Source organism: Catharus ustulatus, chromosome 20 (genome assembly GCF_009819885.2).
Source record: "Catharus ustulatus isolate bCatUst1 chromosome 20, bCatUst1.pri.v2, whole genome shotgun sequence".
In the NCBI taxonomy this organism is placed as follows: Eukaryota; Metazoa; Chordata; class Aves; order Passeriformes; family Turdidae; genus Catharus; species Catharus ustulatus.
In genome coordinates this window covers 10,954,289-10,960,763 of record NC_046240.1, presented here as the reverse complement: position 1 = coordinate 10,960,763, position 6,475 = coordinate 10,954,289, and the positions used below count along the sequence as shown (strand labels likewise).

The 6,475-nt window shown below is 58.0% G+C and overlaps 1 long non-coding RNA gene across 1 annotated transcript; it reads left to right on the top strand.

Moving 5' to 3' along the window:
- Window positions 1-2,953: 2,953 nt before the first annotated feature.
- LOC117005287 lies at window positions 2,954-5,674 on the top strand. The gene is made up of 2 exons (XR_004419797.1): window positions 2,954-4,083; window positions 5,496-5,674. It is a non-coding gene; the product is annotated as an uncharacterized LOC117005287 (long non-coding RNA).
- The last annotated feature ends 801 nt before the right edge of the window (window positions 5,675-6,475 follow it).

Below are 6,475 nucleotides of genomic sequence, written 5' to 3'. Positions count from 1 at the left end.
TGTCCTGGGGGGAGGAATTGAGTTCAGTGTTGGCATCGTGGTGTGGCCAGAGCAGGGAAAAGAAAGATAACTGGGCTGGAAGTTTCCCTGCAGGCATCGGGCACTGTTTATCTGGAATACAGATATATTTTTTAATTAGGGATGGGTTAGGTTGGATCCTGCCCGGGCAGAACATCCAGACAGGAGCCAGGAGCAGCACCCGGGCGGGGAGCGGCTCCTGCTTTGCCTCCAGCTTCTCACAGCCCCCCAAAACATTTGGAGGGGGGATCTGCCCTGGCTGGGGACACAGGCTGGCAGGTCCTGTCCCCGTGTGGTGTCCCTCACACATCCCCCTGATGTCCCGATATCACCGGCAGTGACCCAGCGGTGACACCTGACACATCCAGGACCTGATGGGATGCAGGGAGACCCCCACCCATGGGTGCTGGAGGAGGGGGTGCAGTCCCAGACGGGCCCAGAACACCCCGGTGGGTGCTGGCACCGTGGGACACAGAGCTGGCAGAGTGTGACACGGATGGGTGACATCCCTGGTGGCACCGGCGGGTGAGGACAGAGCGGCTGCTGTCACCCCTCTCGGCTCCAGCCGAATTTGGTGTCATCCTGCAGAGGAAGATTATGGTAATTTTCCTCCCCCCTCACGCATAATTTTCCGACCGGGCTGCAGCAGCGGCTGTGGGAGAGGCTGGGTGATGGGAATGTCATCTGCGATTCCATTATCTCCTCCTGCCTCCCTGCTTTCTTTTCCTTGTGAAACCTTCATCAAAATCTGTCGATCTAATTAGGACAATTACAGCGCGAGGACAGCTGAAACCCGCCCAGAGCCGCAGCGGCGAGAGGGGGCTCTGGGCTTTGTGGGGAGGGGGATTTGAGGTTTTTTTGGGGTTACTTTGGCTCTGCAGGGGGATGGATGAGAGAGATCGGGGGGTCCCAGCCCCGCGTGCTGTTTCCCGATGTTGGTTTTCGGGGTGCACGGCCCCAAGAGGATGGAAGTGACCTCAGAAGTGTCCTCGTGGCTGTGTCCTGCCGGGGGACACGGAGGCCACACGTGCTGGTGACACCTCTATGTCGCACCTCTCACTGAGAGCGGCTCTCAGCGCCTCTCTGGGGACAGCTGCCACCCCTGCCCGTGGCACACGCTGTCCCCCATCCCCGGGGGTCTCGGCGAGGTGGCCCCGAGCGCTGCAGCTCCCGGATCCTCATTGTTATTCCACGGGCGCGCCGTGGCAGCTGGCGGGATGGGAGCGGAGTGACAGCGGTGACAGGTAACGCCAGCCACGGCGGCAGCCGGCGGGCTGGCAGCCAGGCCACAGCTCGGCCGGCTCCGGAGCCGTCTCCACACCGTGAGAGGAGTGGGAGAGCCCCGGGGATGGATGTGGAAGATCCAGGATGGGTGGGAGCTGCTCGAGGAGTGCCCACCCCGCGGGGCTGGGGATGCTCCACCAGCCTCAGGCACAGCGGGCAGAGCTCTGCTGGCATCCAGATCCGTGTCCCCACGGTGGAATTAGCCGTGGGAGGATGGGGAGACCCCCGGGGGTGGATGTCCCGGGATCCAGCCCCCTGAGCTCCGCCGTGGGTGCAGCAATGTCACCCTGGGGATGCTCCACCAACCGCGGGGACGGCGGCAGCGAGGGCACAGCTCCGGCGGGATCCAGATCCGTGTCCCCGCGCTGGGATGAGCCATCAGAGGACAGGGACAGCCCCCGGGGACGCGCCAGGCCCCTGAGCTCTGCTGTGGGTGCAGCGATGCTCACCCCGAGCGCTGGGGATGCTCCGAGCGGCGCCTTGTGCCACACCAAGACGGGGACAAAAAGGCAGGCGGGGACATTGTGTGACCCTGAAGCCATCCCGGGGGGGCCGAGCAGGAGGGACCCGGCGGGCAGAGCCGGCTGCACGGGCAATTAAGGGAAGTGCCAATTGTCAGCGCCGGTGATTAACGCCGCTCCAAATCCGCATGAATATTAACGGCCGACACGGCCCAGGCTCCCGCGCCATGAATTCTGGATGAATCTTAAGATAAATCGTTTGGATAACTTAGCGGCAGCTGTACTCCCTCGCCACCCACTGCCTCCCAAAATCAGCTCACGTCAGGCGAGAGGAGCCGGCACGGACCGGGGGTCGCCGCCGGGAATCGCAGCTCGGGGCTGGAGCGCGGGGACAGGAGAGGGGCAGAGCGGGGTGCCCAGGGCTCCCCAGAGGCGAAGGCAAAGGCTCCGCGGTTCTGGCGCCTTCCCAGGAGCTGGTGACAAATCCTGGTGTTGTCTTTGCAGGGAGATATTTGCTTTGCCTCGGGGGCTCGTGCCCGGAGGGGTGGCATTTGTCACCAGCGTTATGGATGCAGCGCGTCCCCTCTGCTGACACACATTGCCATTAACAGGAGCACATTCCGCTCCTGCAGCCCTGCCTGGAGCATCTTCAGGTGCAGAGATATCCATCTTCCCTGCGGGCCCTGCCCGGCCCGGCCCCGCTCCCCATTGGCATTCAGCGCCCGGGCCGAGCGCAGCGGAGCCGCCGCCGCCGCCGCGTCCTCGGGGGCCCGGGCCTTGATTGCATCCTTGTGCTTCCATAAATCAGCCCGGGGAGCCTGGCAGCGCGAGGGGGGAATGGCAATATCACAGGCAGGGGACGAGCACAGCTGTGTCACTGGGGTGGGATACAGGGACCAGTATCACTCTGTTACTGGGGTGGGATAGAGGGACAGGATCACCCAGTCCCTGGATGGGATGCAGGGATCAGGATCACCCTGTCCCTGGGATGGGATTCAGAGATCAGGATCACCCTGTCCCTGGGATGGGATGCAGGGATCACCCTGTCCCTGGGATGGGATGCAGGGATCAGGATCACTCCATCTCTGGGATGAAATGCAGGGATCAGCATCACCCTGTCCCTGGGGTGGGATGCAGGCACCAGAATCACCCTGTCCCTGGGATGGATGCAGGGATCAGGATCACCCTGTCCCGAGACTGGATGCAGACCGGCATGCCAGGAGCTTTCCCAGGAAAGGAACAGCTTCTCCCATCCAGCACCTTCACCCTCTGTGTCCTGTGGTGTCTGGGATGGTGCTGGAGCTGGGACATGCCCTGATGCCCTCAGGATCTCCGGGTTTGTGCAGCCTCAAGACGTTTCCCTTAGGAGGGATCTGCTGCCTCCTCCTCTTCCTCCCCCTCCCCGCTCCCTGCCGTGGCTCTGCAGAATCCCGTCCCAGCCCCTGGGTGACCTGCCGTGGCACCGTGCCCGTGGAAAGCTGCAAACCCGACCCTCGGCTGCCAAAACCCCGTCAGAAAAATCAGGAAATCAGGTGCAAATGGCAAGAGGAGATTAACGGGAGAGGAGCGATTGAATCAGGGGCCATTAACAGATTAAATCATTACACGGAATCAGATCAGCGCACAAATAATATGAATAATAAACGTGGCTCAGGGGCAGCCGCTCCTGCTTCCAATTTATCTCAAGCAGAAGGCGAGGGCTGGTGACTGCCACCACCCACGCGGTCCGGGGACAGAGGACACATGGAAGAGCTCCGGGGTTGGGGACAATGACACCAGATGTGCCAGTGTGACCCTGTTCCTTTCTGTGGGTCCCTGTGGGGGTTCAGGCTCACCCCACCAGCATCCTGCTCACCCCAGTGAGGCCTTGCAGCCTCCACAGCCCTGCAGGGACCACCCTGAGCCTCTCTCCTCATTCAGCCTTTCCCTCTCCAATTCTCCTTCCCGCTTCTATTTCCTTCCCTGCAAAGAGGAGCAGCCACGTCCCTGCTCTGCTCCAAAAGGTTCAAAGGCAGTGCAGACACGTCAATAAAAGGCTCCAAACAATGGGAAAACGTCTTTTCTCCCCAACTTAATTTCATTCCCGTCACCAAAAACCCCAAGGAGCTGGAAACGAGCCTGAGCAGTCTCTGCATGGGCACGGGGAGGGGCTCGAGTCTCCCTCGGCTGCCACAGGGTTAATTCACATCTCAGCACCGTCACTTCTGTTCTGCTGGCGAATCCTTTCTTCCCTAAATTCCTGCTTGCCCAGGAAGGCTGGAGGAAGTCTGAGCTGCTGTGACAACACCTGGGAACAAGTATTATTATGTGGTGTGACAAGGTTTGATGAATTCCTGTGTGCCTGGGGGAAGGGACTAAGTAGGTGAATGAAGTGCGAATATTCTCCGTGACAATCAATACCCTCGATTGAGCCGTCTCCGCAGATGTGACATTTGGATTTCACTTCCTTGGAAGGACTAACCGGATTTATGTCCTCAGAAAGCAGAAACAGCAGGGGGTGAAGGGCTGGAAGTGGCTGGCACGGCATGGGCACAGGGCTGGGATGGGCTGAGGGGTTGGGGTCGTTGTTGGGGTGATGGAGATGGGGAGATGGGTTTGGAGTGATGGGTTTGGGATGATGGGTTTGGGGTGATGGGTTTGGAATGATGGGTTTGGGGTGATGGGTTTGGGGTGATGGGTTTGGAATGATGGGTTTGGGGTGATGGGTTTGGGGTGATGGATTTGGGGTGATGGGTTTGAGATGGTGGGTTTGGGATGATGGGTTTGGGGTGATGGATTTGGGGTGATTGTCTGGGCCTATGGGACTGGGATGAATGATTGGGGTCATGTGTTGGGGTCATGGGTTGGGATGATGGATCCGGGGTGATGGCGATTTGGGAGCAGTGGGTTGGGGTCATGGTTTGGGATGAATGATTGGGGTCATGGGTTGGGATCACAGATCTGGGGTGATGGATCTGGGGTGATGGGTTTGGGATGATGAGTTTGGGCTGATTGGCTGGGAATATGGGACTGGGATGATGGGTTGGGATGAATGATTGGGGTCATGGGTTGGGGTTACAGAGCTGGGGTGACAGATTTGGGGTGGCAGGGATTTGGGAGCAGTGGGTTGGGGTCATGGTTTGGGATGAGTGATTGGGGTCATGGTTTGGGATGAGTGATTGGGGTCATGGGTTGGGGGTGACAGATCTGGGGTGATGGGGATTTGGGAGCGGTGGGTTGGGATGATGGTTTGGGGTGGAGGAGCTGATCCCACAGCCCTTGCAGGGTTTGGGCTGGTGGAGCTGATCCCACAGCCCTTGCAGGGTTTGGGCTGGTGGAGCTGATCCCACAGCCCTTGCAGGGTTTGGGGTGGTGGAGCTGATCCCACAGCCCTTGCAGGGGGTGGCTGAGGTCACCTTTTCCAGGGTGGGGACAGTCCCCAGGCCCCATTCCAGACCTACAGCTGCTGAAAGGGAAAGAGGAACCTGCAGTGGGGCACCCCCAAACCCCAACCTGCGGTGTGGGACCCACCAGATCCCCCCTTCCCCCCCCATGGCTGCCCCCATCCCCTCTCCAGGACCCCTCAGTGTCCCCCTGTGGGATCCCCATCCCCTCATCCCGCCCCCCAACCCAGAGCTCGGGATTCCCGGCACATCCCGCAGCCTTTGCTGCTGCCTCATGCCCGGCACGGCCATTTGTTTGTGCTGCTTTCAGCCAGACTGATGGTTTTAATGGCACATAATCATTTTTCAGGAGTCATTTGATGCCACTAATCATGGCTGTGATCCGGCACGCCGGGATGTGTAATGACAACGCTGAACAGGAAAAATGGCACTCGCATCCTCCGCTCTTCCCGCTCTAATCCATATTTTACCACATCTTTCTACCTAATGATACTTAGAACTGTTAATAAATGACTACTTAGCACCTTTTTTTTTTTTTTTTTTTTTTTGGTGGCAGTGAGCGATAAAATAATTCTGGATTAAAAAGGAAATAGGGGGTCAAGTGTTTGCCTGGTCGTTGGAGGGAGCTCACACGGTGGGATCTTCAGAGAGGCTTTTGCTGCTCAGAACTTTATGGCTTCTGGGTTAAAATAACAACTGTTAAAAAAGAAGGAAAAAAAAAAGTTTAAATAAACTATTTTTAATGAAATTTCCTCGCTGCAGGAAGAGGATCCTCCTGGCGAGGTGCCCAACATCTTCAGGATGAATTATTGTGCCATTCCTCACACTCCAACTCGTTTCAAAGCAAAATTAAAGAGAATCTGGTAATTTTTTTTTTAAATATAATTTTCTTCACATGTTGTCTTCCCTGAGCTGCTAAAAGCCAGGAATCACAGACAGGGAATGAACTAGAATGGAGAATTGAGAGTCCCCTTCCCTTCCCTTCCCTTCCCTTCCCTTCCCTTCCCTTCCCTTCCCTTCCCCTCCCTTCCCTTCCCTTCCCTTCCCTTCCCTTCCCTTCCCTTCCCTTCCCTTCCCTTCCCTTCCCTTCCCTTCCCTTCCCTTCCCTTCCCTTCCCTTCCCTTCCCTTCCCTTCCCTTCCCTTCCCTTCCCTTCCCTTCCCTTCCCTTCCCTTCCCTTCCCTTCCCTTCCCTTCCCTTCCCTTCCCTTCCCTTCCCTTCCCTTCCCTTCCCTTCCCTTCCCTTCCCTTCCCTTCCCCGAGTTTTCTCTTTTTTATTCCTCTTTTTATTTTCCCCCCTTTCCTTTTCCCCCTCGCATCCTTTCCCTCTC